Source organism: Macrotis lagotis, chromosome 1, assembly GCF_037893015.1.
Source record: "Macrotis lagotis isolate mMagLag1 chromosome 1, bilby.v1.9.chrom.fasta, whole genome shotgun sequence".
NCBI classification, from domain to species: Eukaryota; Metazoa; Chordata; class Mammalia; order Peramelemorphia; family Peramelidae; genus Macrotis; species Macrotis lagotis.
In genome coordinates, this window is record NC_133658.1 from 62905095 (window position 1) to 62931087 (window position 25993).

A 25993-nucleotide genomic window follows, 5' to 3' on the forward strand; every position below is an offset into this window, starting at 1 on the left:
TGACCTTGGGCAAGTTACTTAATCCCACTTTCTTAAAATAAAAATTAAAAAAAAATTTGAAAAAGAAAGAAAAAGAAAACCCTGTGACAAATATTCATAGTCAAACAAAATTCCTGCATTGACCATGTCCAAAAAAGACTAAGTCTGTGATCTGAGATCATCGTTTCTCTGTCAGGAGATGGGCAGAATCTTGGTTTGTCGTTTCATTGATCAGTTCCTGCCCCCTCTTTAAAAAGAAAGGTGTAGTGAGAGAGAGTGTGCTCAGGACCACTATCTTTGATTTGCTGTTGTTTCTGCTCCCCTTCCTTTCTTTTCTACTCTGGTCTTAGAGTTCAATAACAGGTCTTAAACCTTTCTTTCCTTTTAAACCCCTCTTCAAGAACTACTCTCTGTGGTTAGTTTATTTTGCTTAGGAGTTTTATTTGCTTTCTTCCTTCTCCCCTTTCCCTCATGTTTCCCTATTGAATGAAATGTATATTTGCTCACAGCTGTGTATTTATGTATATTCTTTCCTTCTTTGATGGGTTCAGATGAAAATGAGATTCAAGTGTTGCTTGCTCCACTGATTTCTTTCTCCTTCCTTGTGTAGTTTTCTGATATATTTATTATGTGAAATAATTTCCTCCAATTTTTCATCTCACTTTCTCCTTATTCTTTCCCCTCTCTCTTTCCTTCATTTTAAAGATTAAAGAAACCCTCTTTCATTATTAAACTTTTGCTATGACAATGCCAACTTATGATAATAGGGTTCAGAGGGGAAACCCATCTAATTTTTCCTTACTAGTATGTACAAAATTCACCCTTGATTGGTAGCTTATGAATGCTCACTCATATTTAACTTTTTATGTTTCTCTTGAGTCCTCTGTTTTCATTTCAACATTTCTAGACAGTTTGGCTTCTCAATTTGATTGCTTAGATGTCATCTATTTGATAAAAGGTCTATCCCCCCCCCTTTTGCTGGGTATGCTATTTTTATTGTAAGTATATATCTTTTGCCTTCTGGAATATCATATTACAAGTTTTTGGGTTCTTTATGGTATTATAAGATAAATCTTGTACTTGATTATGGTTTCTTGATATTTGGATTCTTTCTTCCTTGGATATTTGTGGTATTTTTTTTTTCTTTGACCTGGGATCTCTGGATTTGGGTTAAAATATTGCTGGAAGTTTTTATTTTAGTGTTTCTGTCTAGAAGTGACCAATGGGTTCTTTTTTTTTTTTTATCACTTTGTTCTCTTCTAAAAGATCTGGACATCTGCCCAGGTTTTTTCACCTCATGATTTCTTGAAGCATGGTCATGGATTTCAAGTAGTCCAGAGATTCTGAAATTATCTCTCTTTGATCTGTTTTCCAGGTCATTCCTTTTTTATATGGAATAATTAACATTTTTTTCTTTTTTTAATCCTTTGATTTGTTTTTAAAATTTCTAGTTGTCTCATATAGTCATTAACTTCTATTTTATTTGTTCAGGGCAGAATGGATAGAATGCTAATAAGTCAGGAAGGCTTATCTTTATGAATTCAAATCTGACCTCAGATACAAACTGTGATCCTCAATTTCCTCATCTGTCAAATGAGCTGGAGAAGGAGAAGAAAAACTACTTCAGTGTTAGGATCAGGTTCTGTTAATGTCTAAATGACTGACCATGCTTGATCCTATTTTGTGTTCTCTTAGGTCATACTGATGCTTTCTTTGGGTATACATTCCATTAAATGCATTTCATTGAGACTTATGTAATTTTAGGATCTCAGGAACATCTCAGTTGAGTACTCAAAAACTTAAAAATTCAGATATGGTAAGCAAATTCTGACCTCCACTCCTCCTGATTTGAATTCTGTACATTCCTGATCTGAATTTAGATCTGAGCAAGATAAGTAGATAGAATAGAGTTACTAAATGGAGAGTGGATAGAGACTTTGCAGACTCTGAGTCAGGAAGACTCATTTATCTGTTTTCAAATCTGGCTTCAGATTTAACTTCTTTCTTGCTTATTTTTTGGTAATATTTATCTACCTCTGAAAGGTATACATCAATATTCCCTCACTGTTCTAGGCTTATTAACATTTCTGCCTCATTTAAATCATTTAACTTTTTATAAATAATGAGATGGTATTCCATTCATTAGATATATGTTAAACATTGAAATTAATTCATTGCCTGTGTTACCTTGCACCAAAATGTAGTTTTCCTGTTTGTCTTCTCCTTGAATCTGTTTTTGAAGTTGTCAATTTTATGAATGATTGCTACCCCTATTGTTGTGAGTTCAACTAAAAAAATCATAGATTTGACACCAACATAGCATCAGATACTAGAGAAAGAATCATTATCTAATATTCCAGCAATTACCTCAGAATACTTACTATTCACATCAATGTCTGCTCCTTACCAAGGCATATTTGAGGCACATGGTACAGGGATTGGCATAATTTTATTCCTGAACTGTTACAATAGTCTGCTGTTTGGTCTGCCTACCTTAAATTTCTTCCCACTCTGCTTCACTGTTCACTCTGCTGCCAAATTGTTCTTCCTAAAGGGCAGATATGAGGACATTACTGCACTCCTCATTTGTTATTCAATCAAGCAAAATGGCTTCTCATTGGCTTCAAGGTCAAATATAAAATCTTCTCTTTGGTTTTTAAAGATTTTGATAATCTGGCCCCTTCCCAAGCAAATCACTTAACTTTTCAGCCTCAGTTTCTTCATCTGTAAAATGCAGATAATCATAGTATTTACATCCCATGGTTGATGTGAGGATCAAATGTGATAATAATTGAAAAATGCTTTGCGAGCATGCAAGTGCTATAGATATGCAAGTGATTATAAGTGTTTGCTGTTACCACTTGGGTAAGGTTTCATATCTGTTGTGCTAAGTTTTCCATTCTCTGTCCAAGTCTCTCTCCCATAGGACTCTTTTAAAATTTTTTCTTTCAGTTTTCTCATTTCATTTATAATTTTAATTAAAAAAAACCCCAAATATCTCTTGCATCATTTCTCTTAGGAATTCCAATTGATTTTATGACCAGGCTATTTATTTCTTTGTGTCTTTGGTTGCAGGTGGTTGTATGGTATGCCCCTCTTCTAGTTTAGGTCTTGGACGTGGTCATAACACTTTGTTTTGGTAGCTTATTCATACTTCCAGTCTTCCTCCCTAGATGGAAATTTTATTTTAGGGCCAACTTCAAGCCACTCCTGGGAGTGAGGGGACTATGGTGGTTTTATATGGTCCTGTCCTACCTTATCTAGTGTCCTTCTTTTGGGGTTAGAGAGATTGTATCACAATCTTTTCCTAGTTTACAACAATGGGTCTCTTTCACTCAAGGAGACCAGCCCTGAGATGCTAGCCTACCCCTTTCCCCCAGGTCCTGTCCATGTCACTTGTCTGTTGACATAGTTTGTGATCTTGTAATGGGAAGAAGATTCCCTTGTACTTTCTTCTTCAGTTTTTGGTCTTTCTCAATCTCAGTCTGAGATTTCTTATAGGGTTACCACCAGGCTCTATGACTTTATCTTCTTCTCCAAGCTTGGGTTGTCTCCCTCATTTGTCTTTTCTACACAGATCACTCCGATTTCCATAATCTGTTTCAGGAACTCTGCTTGGCATTAAAGAATGTTGACTGGACATCACCCATGTCTCCTTTTGTTAGATTTGTTACATTGAATGTTACATTTTCCCTTTTAAACCTGCCTGTCCTCCAAACTTTCCTCTCTCTAGGACTCCCATCCAACTGGTTAACTAGATTAATAAGCTCAAATTCATCTTCCACTGTTTCCTCTCTTATCCTCATCATATTCAAACAGTTTCCAATCAGATCGCACCTCTATAATATTTTTCACTTATCCCTTTCTTCATTCATATACCCTAGTTCAGTCTTTCCTTATTTCTCACCTGACCTATTGTGATGACCTTCTGGTTGATCCCTTCTGTCCCTTTCTTTTGTCAATCTACCATGAATATGGCACAAATTGAATCCTGTCAAAACATAGGGATCTCTAATAGTTCTTAGTTTGTTTTTTTTTCAAGGCAGTGGGGTTAAGTGGCTCGCCCAAGGCCACACGGCTAGGTAATTATTAACTGTCTGAGGCCAGATTTGAACTCAGGTACTCCTGATTCCAAGGCCAGTGCCCTATCCACTGCACCACCTAGCCACCCCAATCTCTAATAGTTCTTAAAGGGCTTACCCTTTGACCTGGTCAAATCTTGTCCCTTTTTATTTTTCCAAGCTGATTTTATATTATTTCTCTTTATACAATGCATTTCAGACAAAATAAGACCATTTAGTTCTCTTGATTTAGCATAGGTTGTTCTTCTATGCACTTATATAAATATCTCCTCAACCCAGTGTGCACTCCTTCCTCAACTTCACCACTTGGAAGTCTTATCTTCTTATAAGGCTCAATTTAAGTCCTACTCCTTTTGCCTAATGATTTTCCCCATACTCCCTAGACTTTAAAGCTCTTTCCCATTGGCATACTAGAGGGTATTCAACCAGCTCATGAGAACTAAAAGTAAAATGTTCAGTGTGAGTACTGGAAATCAGCAAAAACTACAACTCTGAGTTTGAATCATTGTTGTATTGGTTGTCCATGCTTGCCAAAGTGATAGAAAAATTGCCAACAATACAGATTAACTCTCTATTTATGTTCCATTTTCCCCTACATTATCAGGATACTGGCTTTCTCCCTCCTCAAATTACCTTATATTTATTTATCATCTTCGTCTCTTGCTTCTTCCTCTTCCCCCTTGATGACACAGGGAAGATCTTACCTCTGTCTTTGTATTTCTAGAGACTAGTAAAGTGATTTGCAGCATTAAATCTTCATGGAATTGAACTGAATGAAAGAAGCAATGTGGTCCAATGGAAAGAGCACTGGATTTTGGAGTCAGAGGATCTGAGTTAAAATTCTGCCCATATCATTTACTACCTGTGTGACCTCTAACAAGTCATTTAACCTTTCCATGCCTCAGTTTCCACATCTGTTAAAATGAGAAGGTTGAACTAGAACCAATGTTTTATCTCCCTCTAAATCAGAGTTAGGGAAACTTTTTCTGCCAAGAACTATTTGTATATTTATAACATCATTTGGGGACTATATTTGGTCAAACATTAATTAAATTACTCCTAAAAAGCTGCTAAGATTTACTGAATTTCCAGGCCTGTCAGCGGTTGCCTTAGCAGCACAACACCAATATAGCCCAAGGGATGGGGGGTCCCCACTCTGCTCTAAATTATGATTCTTTAAGAAATTGAGAACCAGAGAATTTAATGATTTGTCTAAAGGTCACTTTGGACAAGCTGATAAACAGAGGAACTAAGAGTAGAATTCACATCTTCTGTATAACAGGCCAGAGCTCTTAATAATAATAAAGATAACTTAAAATGCCAGAATCCTGATGCTTTCTCATGTTAAGAGAGTAAAATCTAAAGGACATTTACATATAGGAATTAAAGTTGCCTTAGGAAAAGATAGCCATAATCATTTTAACTAAAGCTCATTTAAACAACTTATTGGAAACCTCTCAAAGTTAGGTGCAGAACTAAAATTTTTGTTAGGAACAGTGAAACCTCTCTAGCATTTGGGAAACTATTGATATTTATTTTTTAGGTTTTGATATCATGGCTCAATAAATTTTGTATTTTGACATTTGAAAAATTATAAGAATAAGAACAATAATAAACATTTATCTAGACCTACTACATTTACAATCCAGACCTAAGCATCTTGCAATTATTATCTCATTTGATCTTCACAACAACCCTGGGAGGTATGTGTTATCATTAACTCCATTGGGGAAACTGAGGCAAACCGAAATTTAGTGACTTACGGGGGAGGGGGTCATCCAACTAATAAAGTGTCTGAGGCTGAATTCTTTTTACTATCCACATAGCCCCTTTTCCCTTCCCCTCAGACCCCCAAGGCAAGGTTAAATCCCAAAGCAGAGGGGATTGAGATTATAGTTGTGATGACAGAGTAGAGGTGCCCTGGAAAGAAGCCAAAAAGTACTAACTCTGTGATACATGTCCACCCCAACCATCTCCTAAAATTCTGAAGGAGGATGATGTGAGCAGGAAGGAATGTTTCTGGCTCTGTTAGGACAAGATGCATCCCAATACATCCTCAAAGGCCAATGATTCCCCTGAACTCGATGAAGGCATCTGGCATTAGCTCAGTGTTCCATGGGGCCAGGATCTGGGAGGATTCTAAGAAGCAATGCTTCCTACTTTCCCAGAATTACAACAAAAATAATAAACATTTATTACTAGTCCCTTCCTGTGGGGCAGGGTGTAGTTAGTTCTTCGTAAATTTAGGCACAACTTTAAATTCCAGGAATCTAAGAAAGTTAGAACTGGACGAGATCTCAACCCTCTAATTTTATAGATGAGGGAATAGAACCCGAGAGAGGTGAGTTGGTTTGTCCCAAGAAAGTTTGAGGTAGAGTCAAGACTAGAACCCAGGTCTTTTGCATTATTATTATTTCTTCTCTGGCACACTATAAAGAAGAGGAATACTGCAGAAATCAATTCTTCTTCAAGGAGCTGGTTTAAAAACTATGAAGTGATGGGCATGATTGACTCAGTCACCTTTTCTCTTCCCAGTTGGAGTTCATGGCAGGATAATTTGAGGGCACCTGGAGGGTGCTTCCTATCCTCCAGTTGTCGACTGTTCCCACATAGTATCCTAATTAGGGAGACTCAACTAAGGGAACTTATGCCTGAACCTCTGGCTGCTTATTTTGTTTTGGTTTTTTTGAGTAGTAGTAAATGATCAAACAGCAATCCCAATTAGGATGGACACATCCAGACTTGGAAATAACCTGAATGTGAGAGGTTGGACGTCAAAGATACATTTGTTGGAGGTGATTAGAAGCAAGGAGAGTTTCTATACTAGAGAATACAATCACCAAGATAGGAAAGAGCTCAATTCCTGGCTTGGCTGGCCCAAAGACATGGATTTTGAGGAGAAGAAATTGTGCTGAGTGTCCCAGTGTTTAAGTGACAGTTTCATAGCAATAATTATTACCTGTTGCTTATTGTGGTTTTTAGAAAGTTTGGGACATAATTTCTGGGTAATAAGTACTTTTATTAATAATGCCAGCATTTTAATAAAAGAGGTTCAGTGGCCCTCTTGAATGCCAGAGATCCCTCATGGTGGCAGGTTCAAGGCTTATATGCCCTAGGAAAAGGGATGTTCCTGAGAGTGTACAAAATTCCATAAAAAATTCGGATTGATTAACAATTAATGAAGAATGAGTATTTCAATGAAGGGCTATATCCATTCTAATTAGCTTTGATTATATATTTTACTTCCAAATTATCCAGCATTAGGGGTAATTTGTCAGATGATCCAATGGATAGAACCCATTGGAGGTCTTGAATTCAAATCTAGCCACAGACACTTACTAACTGGGGAAGTCACTTAACTCTGATTGCCTAGCATCCAGGGTTATCTCTGGTTGTCTTTATTCATATCTGGTCACTGGACTCAGATGGCTCCAGAGAAGAAAGTGAGGCTGATGAACACCCTCACTCAAATTTAATTCAAGTGCATGGCCTGGCATCATCTCCCTGATGTCATGATTTTCTTCTAGAATGAAGGATAATCATCATCTTTATCACCCCAGTCCTGGATGGAGTCTGACCAATATTTGTGGAAAGTGAATTCAATTTCATTATCAGTAATGTCTTCCAAGAAACTGAACTTTTGAAATGAAGACTTTAGGAAAAAGAGGGAACTTGGATCTCCCTAAAATATTGGTTATTAATAATCATTTCCCTTATTGCTTAATTTTTTGTTTGGTTTTTGTGTAGGAAAAATAAATCCCTGTCTCATACCTTATTTACATTGTGCATTAGGTCATGTGAAGTTGGGACAGAACTAAGAATTTTAATGGGAAGAAAATAAGTATTTGGAGATATTCATGAAATTTCAGAAAAAGGGGGTGAAATGTAAGATAATTTGAGAAAACTTTGTGAAATATAGTATGCAAATAATTCTTACATTCTGAGCTGAGAACTGAAAGCAAAGTATGGAAATAGATACTTTTGAGTTTAGGAAGACTTCCTGCCACTAGTCCCTTATATGTGAAAGGTACCTTATTTATCTCCAATGCCTTATAAATAGGTCACCCCTGGAGTCCATCAAGTATAACTTAGATTATAGTATCTTAAGTTTACATTTGATTTTTAAGGGATTTTATATCATCATTGATTAATATCAAATTGTAATTCCCAAATCACTTTCTTTTTTAAAATTAATCTTTATCACTTAATAAGCATTTATTTCTCTCATTTCATATCTCCCCTATAAAAAAAGAAAAGCAAAACCTTTGTGATAAATATTCATAGTTAAGGAAAATAAATTCTTATATTGACCATGTCAAAAATGTATGTCACATTCTGGATATTAATGTCCATTTATCTCTCTGTCAGGAAGTGGGTAATCATTATTCGGTTATTTGGAATTGTGATTGGTCACTGGGTCTTAACAACTTTAAGACTTTCAAAGAGATTTTTCTTTACAATATTGTTAACTGTACAAATTTTTCTCCTGGTTTTTCTCTGTTTCACTCTGTCAATTCATATAATTATTCTCAGGCTTCTCTAAAACTATCTTTCTTAATCTCTTACAATACCATAATATTTTCTTTGGAACTTATCTTGGTGTATGGTATACGGTGTTGATCTAAATCTACTTTCAGTCAGATGTGACTATCCAGTTTTTCCCAGAGTTTTTTGTCAAATAGTGAATCCTTCTCCCCAGTAAATGTTTTTGGGTTTATTGAGCACTAGGCTACCAAATAGGTTTTCCTTGTATTATTGTGAACTTAATTTGTTCCACTAATCAACATCTTTATGTTTTTTACCAGTAGTAAATGGTTTTAAAGATTGTAGATTGAGATTGATTGCTGCTAGGCACCTTTCTTGACTACTTATTTTATTAAGCATTGATTCTTGACCTTTGGCCTCCTCCAGATGAATTTCATTATCCCTTTTTAAGTTCTATAATAGCATACTTTGGTAATTTGATTCGTACGACACTGAATAAATCTATTTGTGAAGTAGCATCATTTAAAATCATATTGGTTTAGCTTACTCATGAGCAATTTATATTTTTCCTTTTATTTTTAGGTTTGTATTGATTTTGGCAAATAGTGTTTTGAAGTTGTATTTAGAGAGTTCATGGTTATAACTTCTTAGGTAGTCTACCAAGTATTTTATAAATTTGTAGCTATTATAAATGAAATTTCTCTTTCTAGCTCTTCCTGATGGGTTTTATAGGTAATATACAGAAATAGGTGGGAAGATTTTAGTGGGTAGAGAAATTCTAGTTCCTCCACAAACATTGCCCAGACTTAGAAATACATTTCTCTTTTAAAAGACTGATTCCTCTCTAGACTTTCTCTTCTATGTCCCTGCCCCACAAAAATCCTGTAGCAATCCTAGAAGAATCAACTAGGGAAGGTTGAGGACAAAATGCAAAGGGCAGATGGGTAATGCCAACACTCTCTGTTTGATCTTGGCAATGTGGGGATCCAGCTCAATACACAAACCTTCCCCAATCCAAAGACAGAGCTGCAACACATTGAGAGGGTCAATCATAGCATTACCTGTTTGGACCAAATGGCACCAAATCTGGACCTTTCTCAAGCCCTGAGCTTAGCCCTAGATAGCAGCCTCTAAGACAGTCCTCTAAGCCTGAACCAAATAGAGCCTGAGGCCAGCTCATTTCCCAAAGCATTTGAACTCAACTCTAGTTTGGCAAAAAGAACAGCATCTGGGAGATCCAGAAAGGGTTCAGAGTCGGACCAGTGGGTTAAGCTTACCTTTGGGAAGGTCTTGGAGCCTTGAGACATAGGAGAGCCTCTGGTACAGTTAAGCACCAAAGCAGCCTCTGAATAGTTTGAGGGAGAGAATTAGTCTGGGTTGCCATACTTTGGATCAAGCAGGTTTCATTCTATGAAATTTAGTTGTGGACCTGAGTCAAGTACTGATTCATCCAGGACCCAAACTAAGGGAAACTCTGAACATCACAAGGAAATACCTTGGTTTGAGAGATACCTAGGGTGGGGGGAGGGGCGGTAAAGCCTGAAGAGAACAGCAACCCCACAGATAAGACTTCAGAGAAAAAAAATATCCTGGCTACAAAGACTGCAGTAAAATCTAGAGACAATGAAATAAGAGACAGAGAATGGAAAAATTTGGGAGGAAAAAATGGCAAGGCAATCCTTAGACTATCTAGATGGTAGAACATCTCACTGAAGAAATGAATGACCTGGAAATTTAGAATGGACCAAAATGAAAATAATTATTCAATAAGCTAAACAGAAATATCAAAACCAGATTAAAAAAATCCAACAGATGATCTAAGAGATAGATAAAAAACAACTGATGTGGAAAACAAATCAAAGAGAGATGATCTAAGAATTAATGGATCATATATAAATTAGGAACAGAAAAAAATTTGGTTACCATTTTTTGGATATTATAAATGAAAACTTCCCAGAACTGTTAGAACCAGAGAGCAAAGTAAAAATAGAAAGACAATACTATTTTTCTCAGGGAAGAAATCTCAAAATGAATATTACAAATAACATCATCTCCCAAATCTAGAGCCCCAAGGTAAAAGAAAAAATAGCACATATAGTCAAATAGGAGTTCAAATGACCAAGGATCCATAATTAAGATTGACACCATAAAAGGGTATTTCAATTGGCAAGAGATACAGGTTTACAATCAAGGATAACCTATCTACTAAAACAAAGTATAATCCCTATAAGGAAAGAAGTGAGTCTTTAATTATTTCCAAGCATTCTGATGAACACTTCAGATTGAGGAGTTATTTTGAAATGTAAATTTAAAGTAAGTGACAGGAGAAACATAGAAAGGACACATCTGTGTAATTGAAAGAGAAAATGTGGGTATGAATAGTTTATACTAGTAGGGGGAGAAGAAACACATCTCAGAACCCTGATAACACTAAGTGTCATAAAGAAAGGTTAAAATGATGGAGGGTGATTGTGGTTTGTTTTGATGATGCTAGGAGAAGGCAAAAATGGGAAGGATAAGGGACTATATTGTGGAGAACAGAAGGAGAAAGAGGAGAGAAATCATGATTGCATAATGGTGGTATATAGGATGAAGAATATATAGACACAGAGCAAGCAGGGGGAGAAATAGGTATCCTATAAGTCTTACTTTCATTTGAAGCATATAAAAAGATTGAGTTCAATTACACATGCAGATTTCAGTATGGAAAAAAAGGAAATAAGAAGAGAAAGGGAATAGGAAGATGTAGAAAGGATGGCAGAATAGATACAAGAAAAGTCATAAACAAAACAAACTTAAAAGCTGAAGGAGGATTATAAAGATAGGAAGAAAGCAAAAACCTGGGACCAGGGATGGTGTAAGAAGGAGAAAAGAGCTACAACAGAAAGGAAAGAGGCTATTTCACTTATATGAACACAAAAGTTAGCAAAGTCACTCCCTTTTATGACCTTCTGATTTGTAAAGAGAGTAAAGTACAAGAGATAAGGACAGAGAGAAATGTCTAATTAACAATCATAAATGTAGCAAATGGAATGAAATTCATTTCTGAAATGGAAATAAAAAATGGATTAGAAAGTAGAAACTGATAATATAGTACTTCATTTTTTAATGAGAAACACAAAGATTCACATAGAATTAAAATGAAGACATAGAACAAAATCTATTGTGTTTTAGCTGAAGTCAAAAAAGCAGAAGTAACAATCATGATTTTAGATAAAGCTACCATAAAAAAGGTATGATAAAGAGATAAACAGGGAAATTATATCATGTTTAAAGACACTGTAGCTAGCAAATCAATATCAGTTGATTCACATGTATCTAATAATATAAGTATTTAAATATTTCAAAGAAAAGTTATCAAGTCAACAAACCAACAGTATTATCTAAGGATAATACATATGTATGTGTGTGTGTAACACACACAGAGTATAGTTTGGAGATAATTCAAGAAAAAGACACTGGCATTAATAGAGATCAAGAAAGACCTCTTGCAGCAAATGAGATTTTAAGAGAGAGTAAGACTTTAAAGTGATGGACCTTGATGCATATCTTTCAGACATAAATCCAAACAAAATATGAAAATGAAAGAAGTTTAGGACATGAATAGAACCTTAGAAAATTAGAGAGGATAGTTCTGTGGTGATTATTAAATCTTAACTATAGATGACATTTTCACAAAAATTAACCATATGAGGGAGCATAAATGATTTAAAAATGAAGAAAAATTGAAATACTAAAGTTTTGTATTTTTAAACTATTTTAAAACATTTTTGTTTATTGACCATAATGCAATAAAATTAGATTCAATAAATTTTTAAAAAAGAATTAAAAAATAATTGGAAACTCAATCACATAATTCTAAAGGAATGGTAGGTCAAAAAATTATAGAAACAATAGAAAATGTTTCACTCCAAATGACACTTATGAGACAATATTCCAAAAGTTATGAGATACAACTAAAATAATTCTGAGAGGAAAATTTATATTTCTAAATAGTTTCATAACAAAAAAGAAAAGGAAAAAATAAATTGGACATGCAATTAAAAAAAACTTCAACAGCAAATCAAAATTTTCAACCAAAGAACAAAGTAGGAATTATGAAAATTAAAGAAATTAATAAAATTAAAAGCAGGAACATCATTGAAATTAAAACCAGGAGCTGCATTGTTTCAAAAAAAAAAACAAGATTTATAAGCAGTTAGCTAACCCAATTTTTAAAAAGAGGAATGAAAAAGATGAACAAATTGTTCATATTAAAAAAATTTTTAAAGGAGAACTCACAACATTAAAGAAAAAAACAAAGGAAATGATAAGAAACTATTTTACCCAAATACATGCAAATAAAACAGATAACTTAGATGAAACAGATGGATACTACAACAATATAAAATATTCCATCTAAGAAAAGAAGAAATACATTGTTTAAATAATCCAGTATCAGAATAAGAATAAGAAATTATAAACAAAATCATAGTGAAAAAATTATAGGTACAGATAGATTTGGAAGTGAATTCTATCAAATACTCATATTTAATTACAATGCAATATAAAATGATTATATAATAAAAAAATAGAAGATACCCTTCCAGTCTTTCCATGATACAACTATGACTTTGCTACCTAAAGATAAAGCAGAGAAAGAAAACTATAGACTAATATCCCTAATGAGCAATGATATAAAAATTTTAAATAAAAAATTAGCAAGTAGACTATAAGATTATATTAGAAAGATTTTACATTATGATCAGATTGGGTTTATACTAAAATGCAAGGTTGGGTCAGCAAAAGAAAGACCATGAATTTAATAAACTGTGTTAATAATATAAATAACAAAAATCATATGACTGTATCAATAGATGATGAAAAAGCTTTTGACAAAATCCAACATCCTTTTCTATTAGAGATTCTAAAAGTCACAGAAATGGATAGCCTTCTCTCTCTCTCTTTTTTTTTGATTTTTAGGTTTTTGCAAGGCAAATGGGGTTAAGTGGCTTGCCCAAGGCCACACAGTTAGGTAATTATTAAATGTCTGAGACCGGATTTGAACCCAGGCACTCCTGACTCCAAGGCCGGTGCTTTATCCACTATACCACCTAGTCACCCCTAGCCTTCTCTTTTAAATAATAAATAATATTTAACTAAATCCAAGAGCAATCATTATATATAATGAGGACTAGTTAGAAGTGTTTAATATTGATATTGATAAATTAATAATAATAATAATAAGGTAAAGTAAGGATGTCCATTATCATCACTATCATTTAATATAGTTCTTTAAATACTAGCTCTAACAGGACAAGGAAAAGAATTGAAGGAATAAAATTTTTCTTTTTACAGTTAATATGATGTGTACTTAGAGAACTCTATAGACATAACTAAAAATAAATTGAAATGATTAAAAAACTGAAGAATCATGGATAAATCCACATAAATCAGTATCCTGATTTTTTCTGATAGTTCAGCAGGAAGAGATAGAAATGGAAATTCCTTTCAAAATGACTACAGAAATTATCAAATATTTGGGAGTATCTATCAGTGGGCAGCTTGGATAGAGTGCTGGGCCTCGAGTCAGGAGCCCTGAATTCAAATCTGAGCTCAGACACTTACTAGTAGTGTGACCCTGGGGAAGTCACTTAACCTGTTTGCCTCAGTTTCCTCATTTGACAAATGAGCTAGAGGAGGATATGGTAGTCTACTCCAGTATCTATGCCAAGAAAACCCCAAAGGGATCATGAAGGGTTGGACTGAACTGAAAATCACAGAAGAAGATAAGTATCACATCTTAAAATATGTGTGGCAATCATTACATTAATTAGTTATAATTAATTAATTACAATCATTACAATGACAGACAGAGATAGAGTGGAGAAATGAAACAGATTTGGCACAACTGTTGAGAAAACTTGTCAGCAACCTTTAGACCAACATTTCACATCACATAGCCAAAATAAGTTCCAAATGGATACATGACAATCTCCAAAATGGTGAGAGCATATAGATCTAAAAAGTAATTCCTACCTTTCTCTAATTTGTTTTCTTTCTTTTTTTGGGGGGGGTTGCATGGCAATGGGATTAAGTGACCTGTCCAAGATCACACAGCTAGGCAATTATAAAGTGTCTGAGGCTAAATTTGAATTCAGGTCCTCCTGATTCTAGGGCTGGTGCTCTATTCACTGTGCTACATAGCTGCCCCCTAATTTGTTTTCGATGTAAATGTTATCTCCTAATTTTTCTTCTTTCAATATGATGGCTCCTTCTTAGTATTCTTTGCTGGATCTGTATCCAGGGAGCATCCACTAACTTTGAGTTTTCCTAAGGACCTGTGTCCTCTTTTTTGTCTTTACTATTTCTCTTGGTGATCTTTATCTGTGATGATTAAATATATTATAGAATCATATAAGGTCAATTTGACAATTTTGATTTTCAAAAAGTTTAAAATTTAAAGCTTATATTAAAATGTTGAAAGGAAGCAGATAACCGGGAACAAAATCTTTGCAGCAAGTTTCTATCATTAAGTTTTCATTACTATAAAAGGAACTGATTCAAATTTATAAGAATAAGAGCCATTCTTCAATAGATAAATGGTCAAAGGAAACAAGTAGTTTTCAACGGAAGAAATCTAAACTATCAACAATTAAGTGAAAGATACTCTTAATCATTAATAATTAAAGAAATATAGATTAAAACAACTTTTGGCTCCACCTCATGCTTTTCTGACTGACATAGATAACGTAAAAGAAAATAACAAATGTTGATGGAGCTAGCAGTGAACAGTTCCAGTTACTCTGGAAATCAATTTGGATTCTGCTCGGAAAGTTTCCAAACTGTGTAAACCTATTGTCCTAAGTTGACCATGGTTAGACTTATATTCCCAAAAAATCAAAGAGGAAAAGAATCTATATGGTCAAAAATATTTAGAGTAACTTTTTTTTAAGTCAAAAAATTTGAAATTTAGGATGGGTCCTATTGAAGAATGATTAAAACATTGTAGTATATTAATGCAATAGAATATTATTGTGCCACAAGAAATGATGAAATGGACAATTTCAGAAGAAACTGAGATCTTCGTGAATTGATATGAAGTATGCAGAAACAGGAGAATAATTTAGTTGTACCTATTCTACTTTGACCCAAACTGACTGAAGATGAGGTAGTTTTCACCATTCCCTCAGAGTTCTCTGGTACCTTTTAGGGAATTTGGGTGGTGTCTAGGTTCTCTGTAAAAGGTCCCAACGCTAACTAATTTTCCTCAAACTCTACTACAGAAACTGCAAGTCTGATGGACTGGTCATATTGTAAGAATGTCAAATGTATGTTTGCCAAAAAGATTGTTTTATAGAGAACTCACAAGGCAAGCACTCACAGTGGGATCAGAAAAAGTGATACAAGGACACTCTTAAGATCTCTCGTAAGAACTTTGGAGTTGATTGTGCAATATAGGAGACCATGGCACAGGATCTCCCAGCATGGTGTACCCTCATCAGAGAGGGTGCTGTGCTCTCTGAGCAGAATTGAAGTAACTTAAAGTTCACTTTTCCCAGCAGGTGTTTGTCAAGTAGTGATTTCCTTCCCTCAGTAACTGAGTTCTTTGGGTTTATCAAACACTAGGTTAACAAGTTTGTTTGATTTTATGTTATTTACCTAAATGGTCCTCTGATAAATTTCTCTCTTTGTCTCTCCATCACCCTCTCTCTTAACAGGTGTGATTACTGTTTTGTTTGAGACTTAGTACTGATAAACTTCTTTTCTTCCAGGATAGGCTACCACTTTTAAACTCATCACCATGTGGCTAACTTGATTGATACACCCTCTTATCAGTCTCCTCTCCTCTCTCACTGATGGGTGGAAAGTGAAATACCTACTCCTTCTAATGCCATCCTTTATAGAGAAGAGAAACTGCACTCTCAGCTCTTTCTACTTTGCATCTGCTCCCCTACCTAGATTTAATTTGTTGAGAATAAAAGAAGAGAGTGTAAAAAAAGCTGACTTGAAGTTTAACACCCCCCCAAAATCATGCTAAAAACCCAACTAAGATCTTGGCATCTGGTCCTATCATTTCCTGGCAAATAGAGGGAGAAAAATGGAAGCAGAGTCAGATTTTATATTCTTGGGCTCAAAGATCCCTGCAGACAGTGACTACGGTCATGAAATTAAAAGACAATTGCTCCTTGGAAAGAAAGCTATAGCAAATTTGAACAGAATATTAAAAAGCAATGATATCACTTTGCCACAAAGATCCACATGGTCAAAGCCATATTTTTTCAGTGCAATGAAAGACTGTGAGAGTTGAACTAAAAGGAAAACCGAGTGCTGCAAAATCAACACTTTTTTTTTTGCAAGGCAATGGGGTTCAGTGGCTTCCCCAAGGCTACACAGCTAGGTATTTATTAAGTGTTTAAGGCCAGATTTGAACTCAGGTACTCCTGACTCCAGGGTCAGTGCTCTATTCACTGCGCCACTTAGCCACCCCAACACTTTCTAATGGTGGTGCTAGAGAAGACCTTCGAGAGTCCCTTGAAGAACAAGGAGATCCAATCAGTCAATATTTAATCAATTCAAGACCATGTCAAGTAAGTGAAGTGGATTTGAGTGAGGGAACTTCTCTTCCTTCTAGTTTCATCTGGGTCTAATGGCCAGATGTGAAAGAGGAAGACTGGACATGGCCCTTGAGGCAAGGTGCTCAGAGTTACATGATTTGCCCAAGGTCACATAACTAGGAAGTGGCAAGTGTCTCAGGTCATATTTGAACTCAGAGCCTCCTGATTTTCTATCCAGTGCAGCACCTAGTTGTTTCTATCAGAAATCCTAAGGGTCTTCCCTCAGATTGATTTTTCTATTATTAGGTTAAAAACTGGTCATTCTCTGCCTCTTTGCTTATCTAGCCTTAATCACTAAATAGGCATTGCCTCAGTCAAACTGAGACCAATAGAATCAAATGAAAGGTCTTCCACTACCCCAGAGCTAAAACCCGGATCCTGATTTAAATCTTGTCACTAGAACCAGATGATCTGGAGGAGAAAATGAGGAGACTAATGAATTTGTACAGCCTTCCCTCTCTTAAATCCAATTCACTTGCATGTCATGGCATCACCTCTCTGATGTGGGTCCTCTTCTAGAATGAAGGACAAACAACAACTTCTATTTGACAGTAATGATTGATTCCTTCAGACCAGGTCAGACATGTCCCACATGGGTAGCAGAGGTCAGAGAACAATAAGTGAGGGGAAAATCCAAAGTCAAGATGCATCAAAATCTTCTGACAAGTGGTCAAATAATTTGAGTTTGAAAACCAGTACTTTCTTGGGGTTACCTACTGTATTTTTGACTAGCTCTAATGGTTAGGAAATAGTTTCCACTCTTTGATCCTACTTCTCTGCTCAATGGTGACAGAAAAATACACTTAAACAGGGCAGTTAGGTGGTGCAGTGGATGGAGTACCAGTCCTGGACTCAGGAGGACCTGAATTCAAATCTAGTCTTAGACATTTAATACTTACTTAGCTGGGTGAACTTGGGCAAGTCACTTAACCCCATTTCCTTGCAAAAAACCAAAAGAAAAGAAAAGAAAAATACAACTAAAATATCCACAAATGTTTTCCCTTCTCTAGGGTAAACATCTGTTTCTTTCAAATAATCCTCAAGTCATATTTTCAAGTGCCCTCAGCATATAATTTAATCATCGCTGGGGACATTCAGATCTTTTATTATTCTTTCTAATACATGGTGTCCAGGAATGACACCCATTTAGAATTGTAGATATTACTGAAAAGGAGCAAAGGACAACTATCCTACCTTGGATAGTTGCTATCTACCTTTTAGGGATCAAGTAAACTCTCTGAGTCCGATTCTTCTCAACTGTTAAAATGAGGCATTTGGCCTCTGATTCCTTTTAGATTTAAATTTATGAGTCTATGATCTATGCTCCTATGACTTCAGAACCCCTCTACTTCTCTCATTATCAGTTAAATTTATTTTGAATATTTATCAGATTTAAGCATTGAATATATAATTTTCCCACTTACTATATGTGCAGAAATTCCTTTTAGCTTTTTCTGGATAATGTTCCTTTTTTTCATCACAGCACACTCTGTCCACAACAAAACAGAGGAGAACAATCCAGGGGCTGAGGTGATGGGAAGGTCTGGTGATTCACTGATACTAGCAGTATAGACCCTGCTGCATTAGGTTAGAAGCATTTGGTAAATTGATGTCCTCAGAAAAAGGATTCCAGTTCTTCCTACTCTGTGTAAGCTTTTGGTCCTACCCATTTAGCATGATTCACTGCTTCACTTATGGGTAAGAAAGGTATGCTAACCACAAGAATCTGGCACACATTCTGAGTAAATGCAGGATCTACATCTCCTCTCCTTGCTTTTACCTCCTCTTTTCTCTTTCACCTTTCTTTTCTCCCATTCCCTCCCCATTATTATCCATTTCAGCTTACTATTTGTCCCTCTCCTCTATCCTTCCCCATCTTTTTCATCTTTCTTTAAGCCATGTCAAATACTATGAAACCTGTACATTCATTTTTATACCACCTACCAAATAAAGGTCAAAATTAAATACCAAAGGTTTTAGTAACAAGAGGAAAGGGTGGGAAGAGATGATTGTGACAAACCTAGACAGATGTGGTTTTACTTCATGTACTATTTTTCACATATTGAGTGTGGCATGTTGACCCTGACTACTTCTCTGTAACCAATGGGAAGAAAATAGCAAAAGGTGAGAACACAGAAGGTTCTGGAAAGCCAATAGGTTAATCCAGGGCTTTCTAGAAGGAAGGACCTGAATTGGCCTCGAATCAAAAAAAGGTAGAATTGATGATTGGGTCAACATTCATACATTGGCAGAGTAGAGACTATTGTCCTTGTCACAGTTCCAAGATCAGGGTCAGGGAATAAGAGGCTAGTTAAAGAAACAATACTGAGGGTAGATTGAAGTCTAGATCACTGTAACCCAAGTAGTTTTGAATTCTTTTTCCTGATACACTCCAGATTTTGTTATATCATGCACCCAGAACTAGTAGCTTGTTAATAAATACTAAAAGGAATAAATATTTAAATGCATGGAGACAAAGAAATGAATGAATGAACAGCCAAACAAAATGAACAAAGGAATATAGATAGGGAGATAGGCAAATAAATAAGTAATGTACATAAGTTCATGAATACATAAAAAATGGAAGTTTGTTAATAGAATCAAATGAAAATGATAAAGGAAGGCAATGACTGATGTCTTGGATCTTAGTTCCAGATCATCTTGGCCAGAACCAGGATTGAGGACAGACTTGTCATCCAGATGGCTTTGGATTTTTTTGCATTTCAATTTTTTTCTTCTATTACTCTCCAGAGAGAATTAAATCCATGACTGAGAACCAGCAACTCTCTATCACTGTACCACTTTCCTGAACTGGTAATCAGAGAAAAAATGAATTTTGACCACTAGGCATTTTGGAAGAAGAATTCTATTAATACTTAAAAGAAACTATTAAAAGTATTCAATAAATTACAATACTATATCACAAGAGTTGGATTCTGAGTGAAAGACAGACAGAATAAAGAACATAATGGCCTCAAGTAAACTTCATTGAATCATGAAAGATAAATGTATTATGAGAGATTATAATGATTAAGACCTTGACAGATCAATAGAGGGTAGGACATTGATACAAGACATTTTATAAAATAAGCTTTTATTGCCTTTAGTTTTTGTACTCTTCTTTGACTATAGACTTCCCTATACTTCTTCTAGACATCACAACAAAGAAGGCATTTTACAATAACATTGATACCTTCTCTATGTCTCCAATTACAAATCAGATCATTTTCAACCAATAGCCATTGGCTATTGAAGGTAAAACAATTCTGATCTGTTTAGATAGGAACACTATTGGGAACCTTGAGGCCCATTACTCTGAAAAAGAAAAAAAAAGATGAGAATACACTGCCAATGCAGAGACTTAGGGAAAGAGTTCTCATTTTTTTTTTTTTTTTGCAAGGCAATGGGTTTAAGTAACTTGTCCAAGGTCCCACAGCTAGTTAATTATTAAGTGTCTGAGACCAGATTTGAACCCAGGTACTCCTGACTCCAGCCGGTGCTCTAGCCATTGCTCCTCATAGCTGCCCCTGAGTTCTCATTTTTTGAGGGAAAATTAAAGGGAGAAGCTATAAAAAAAGACATCAACAACTTAGTTCCAAAATCTTTTGCTGGTAGAGCTCTGATTATCATTTCTGAGTGGAATATCTGAATAGAATTAGAAATAAGTATCTATCACTTGGGGAAAAATGAAATCTTTGTTTTTAAAAATGATTTACTAATTAGTAAATCATAGTTGTAAAAAGGAACAAAAATGGGAGACTAAGGGGAAAAATACCTAAGTTTAAAATTAGCTAAAGAAGGATTCTTAGGAATGTTTCATTTAGAATTGAGGGTCAAGACTACTCTAGTTTGAAGAGTTTAGGTGTGAATATCATTGTGAACTCTGGCACATTACTATACAAAAGGAAAAAGGTAACAATTAAACCCTATACCAGAGATGGGAAGCAATTCCAAAACACCAGAGTTCTCACCATTTGTGGGTTGAATGAAGGAAGGGCTAACTGAAGGAAGACAAATAAGAAGACTGTCCTAAATTTTTTGCTGCCAGAGCTCAAGATAAGGAACTAATATTATCTCTCTTGATTTTTTTTTCAAGGCTTTGGGGATAAGTGACTTGTCCAAGGTCACACAGCTAGGTAATTATTAAGTGTCTGAAGTTGTATTTGAACTCAGATCTTCCTGCCTCCAGGACCAGTGCTCTATTCAATGCATCACCTAGCTGCCCTGTGTTATCTAATCTATCTTGAGAAGAATATTGGAAAAGGACAGAATCAGAGCTCTAGGAACATGGAAACCAAAGACTTACTTGAACACCTCAAGGCAGATTTCACTTTTTTCATCTGTCTGGACAACTTCACTGACCCAGTGATTGTTAAATATGACTGTAACTTTTACACAGAATATCTTCTCCACAGTAGGGAAGAAGCTGACAGTGATCCAAATCAGCAATTTGGTACCCAACAAGAGCCTGCAGAATCTGTCCATCACTGGCAAACTGATCAGATTTCACTTACTTCAGAGCATGATGGGCCTCATCATTAGTGATCAATGTTGGAAAAAAGAGCAGCTCTTCTGTGAAGGAGACCAGAGAGCTATCTGTGATTTCTGTTCCTTAGCCCCAGAGCACAAGGATCACCAAATCCTTCCTTTGGACAAAGCTGCTGAGAAGTGCAAGGAGAAACTCCAGCAGGCAGGGGAAAATCTTACAAATCTTACAAAGAAAAGACTCTCCCTCTTATCTAAAAATCTAAGAATCCTAATTGGCTTCAAATATGGAAATAATTTCTCAGGAATTCACAAGATGACATTTGTGAGAGCTTACTTATCCACAAGTTAGGCATTTTTCTTGATTATGAAAAGGGACATATAGCATTTTATGATGTCTCAGACAAATCCCTTATCTACGGTCCCCCAAACAAAACCTTTCAAGGACCTCTTCATCTTTACTTGACGCCATGCTGTCCTAATAAAGAATGGTTCCCTGGAGTAAGCAGGAGATGGCTAATGTTGACACTCATTGCTTTGGAAGACTTTCACTAATAAGTGACTGAAAAAAGACACAGAAAATTACTTTCTATTCATTTAAACTTAAGTTTAAATGATTATTAAATTATGTTTGATTATCAAAACTAATGACAATAGAGTCCATCTTATTTATACTTGGGAAGAATATTTAATCTATTCAGACTATTCATTGGGAGGACAAATACTGAAGGTGAAACAAATATTTTGACATCATACTGAAAAAAACAAGACTCATTAGAAAAGACCCTGATGTTGGGAAAGATTGAAGACAAAAGGCAAAGGGGACAGCAGAGGATGAGATGGATAGATGTTGTCATGGAACTTGAATAGGAGATAATGAAGGATAAAAGGGACTGACATGCTATGATCCATGGGGTCACAAAGAGACACATGTGACTGAATGACTTAAGTTTCAACTCCACAGAACAAGATATTCCCAGGGTTGGGTACCCCTATATCTAGCCCCTTTCCTGTCTACTATTGTGTGTTGTCTCCCCCTTTGGATTGTTAGCATCTTGAAGGCAAATAGCATCTTTCTTTTTATTGTGTTCCCAGTGCTGTCACAATATGGCATTTTGTAGAGCTTAACAAATGTTTATTGGATACTACTGAATATTATTATTTCTTTATAGAATGGTATATTTTGATTGATATTTTATTTTTCCAATTACATGTTATACAAGTTTTTCAACATTCATATTTATGAGTTACATAATTTTCTTCTACCTTCCCTCCAGTGGCAGCCTATTGAACATTTGCATATATATTTGCATTTAACATGTTTATATGCTAGTCATTTTCTGTATGAGTAATTAGGACTAAGGGAAAAGAAAGAAAACCATGGGATAGAAAGGAAAAACATAAGAAAAATTTTTTAAAAAGTTAACATAGTGTTTATTCAGATTCTGTGAGTTTTGGAGAGGGTTTTTGGTCTGGATGTGGGTAGTGTTATCCATAACAAGTCTCCCAGGACTGTCCTAGCTCTCTGAACTGCTGAGAGGGCCTGCATCCCTCAGAGTTGATCAACTCATAATGTTGTTGTTAATGTGTACAATGTTCTCTTGGTTCTACTTCCTTCACTTAGCATCAGTTCATGTAATTCTTTCTTTGCATCTCTAGAATCTGACCATAAAATGGTGTATTTCTAAGCCCCAGGGTTCCTTAATCTTAGCATGTCATGATCTTCCCACAGTCCTTTCTAAGGCCTTCAAAAGAAATATAAAGAAACGCTTGAGTTTTATCAACTGGGTTCAAACTTAAAGAATCTTACACAAAGCATTCGCTCCACCTAGTTTCTTTCTTTCCTTTTTAAAGGCAATTGGTGGGGGCGGGGAGCTATGATGGCAGCATGAAGGCAGGAATTTATAGAAGGTCCTTTCTAAAATACTCCAAAAATTTTAGAGAGGCAGAGTCCACAGAAAGACCAAGTGAATCAATTCTCCAGGCCAAGGTAACTTGGAAGATCTGTGAGAAGGCTCTTTTCCACTGGGGTTGAAAGGGATGGCAACACAACTGCACCAAAGTGAATGAGCTCCAACCTTCCAGGAATAACCAGAGGGGCACCGGGTTCCTGTGGGAGCCTGGGCTTGGGACAATGGAAGTGGTTCCCAGACCTCCTAATCTATGGATCACCAAGCACAACTTGGAAATTCATTGGGAAACCTCTGCCAGAGAGATTGTGGAGCCCAGGTCTGCCCCTGTCTGGGAAGCAGAAACAGGCCTTCAGAGTCAGCTTCCAAAGCACTCAACCCATGGAAAATAAGGAAGGTAAGAGGGTTGAGGGAGATTATCAAGGTCACTCCACTATCCCTGTGGCAGGGATGCTTTGTCTGGTGCTTTGTCCAGATCCTGGTTACAGTCTGGGGTCCCCATTGCCACAATGCAACAAGGACTCTCCTCGCAGCTCCAGGGCAGAGGGGAGTGCTTGTGTTCATCCACAGACCAGAGCACAGGCCAAGAGAGCAGTCAGAGCCTCTTATAAGACCCTGAGGGAACTGAGATCCTTGTGGGGTTATCCCCAAAACACTCAAAAGCTTGGGAAGCACCTCTAAATCAGGGCATAGACTGGGGAAATGAGTAAATAACAAAAAAAGAATTTGACCATAAATAATTACTTTGGTCCCATGGAGGATCAAAACACAAACTGAGAAGATGACAAAATCAAAGCTTCTGTATCCAAAGCCTCCAAGAAAATCAGAAATTGGTCTCAGACAATGGATGAGCTCAAGAAAGATTTTGAAAATCAATTAAGGAAGGCAGAGGAAAAATTGGGAGGAGAAATGAGAATAATGCAGGAAAATCATGAAATCCAAGTCATCAATTTGGTAAAAGAGATCCCTCAAATACCAAAGAAAATATCATGTTAAAAACCAGTTTAGGTCAAATGGAAAAATGCAGTCCAAAAGGTTAATGAGGAGAAGAATGCCTCAAAAAAGCAGAATTGACCAGATGGAAAAGGAGTTAAATAAAATGGAGCTAAATGAAGCTGATGACTTTACAAAAAAATAAAAAAACAATAAAACAAAAACCAAAAGAATGAAAAATTAGAAGAAAATGTGAAATACCTCAGTGGAAAAACAACTGATCTGGAAAACAAATCCAGAAGAGACAATTTAAAAATTGTTGGGCTTACCTGAAAATCATGACCAGGAAAAAAGTCTTGACTTATTTTTTAAGAATTTCTACAGGAAAATTTCCCTGATATCCTAAAAACAGGGTAAAATAGAAATTGAGAGAATCTATCGATCACCTCCTGAAAGAGATCCCAATAAATAACTCCCAGTAATATTATAGCTAAATTCCAGAACTCCCAAGTCAAAGAAAAAATATTACACACAGTCAGAAAGAAATAATTCAATATCATGGAGCTACAGTCGAGATTACACAGGACTTAGTAGCATCTACATTAAGGGCTCATAGGGCTTGGAATATGATATTCTGTAAAGCAAAAGATCTTCAATTACAATTGAGAATTGATTACCCGGCAAAACTGAACATCCTCTTCCAGGGGAAAAGATGGACATTCACTGAAATAGGAGAATTTCAGACTTTCCTGTTGAAATGACTAGAGCTGAACAGAAAATTTGATTTCCAAGTACAGGACACAGGCAAACCATAGAGAGGGTGGATGGGAAGGGCAAATTATGAGGAATTTAATGATGTTGTACTGCATGTATTCTTGCATGGGAAGATGATACTGGATAACTCAAATGGACCATCTCAATCAGTAGAACAGTTAGAAGGAGCTTATATAGACAAGGCACAGGAGGGGAATGAATATGAAATTATAATATATTATAAAGATGGGGTCAATGGGTGAAAAAGGAACGTACTGAGAGAAAGGGAAATAAGAGGTAGAATGTATTAAGATGTTTCACATAAAAAGAGTCAAGAAAAAAGATTTTCAATGGAGTGGAAGGGGAAAGGCAAGGGGAAATGAGTGAACCTTCATTCTTATCAGAATTGACTCAGGAAACAACATATACAATTAATAGGGTAGAGAAATCTGTCTTAACCCAGAGGTAAAAGGAGACAAAGGGGATGGGAGAAAGGGAGCAGCTGTTGTAGGTGATAGAAGAAAGGGAAGATTGTGGGAGAGGGGAGGCAGATACACACACTTTTTTTTTGTTTTTTTGCAGGGTGGTGGAGTTGGGTGGCCTGCCTGGGTCCATGCAGCTAGGTGATTGTTGAGTTTCTGGGGTGGGATTTGGACTTGGCCCCTCCTGGCTCTGGGACTGGGACTGTGTTTACTGTGCCACTTGGCTGCCCCACAACATATTCTTAAGGAGGGATGAAGTAGAAAGAGAGAGAAAATAGAATAAATGG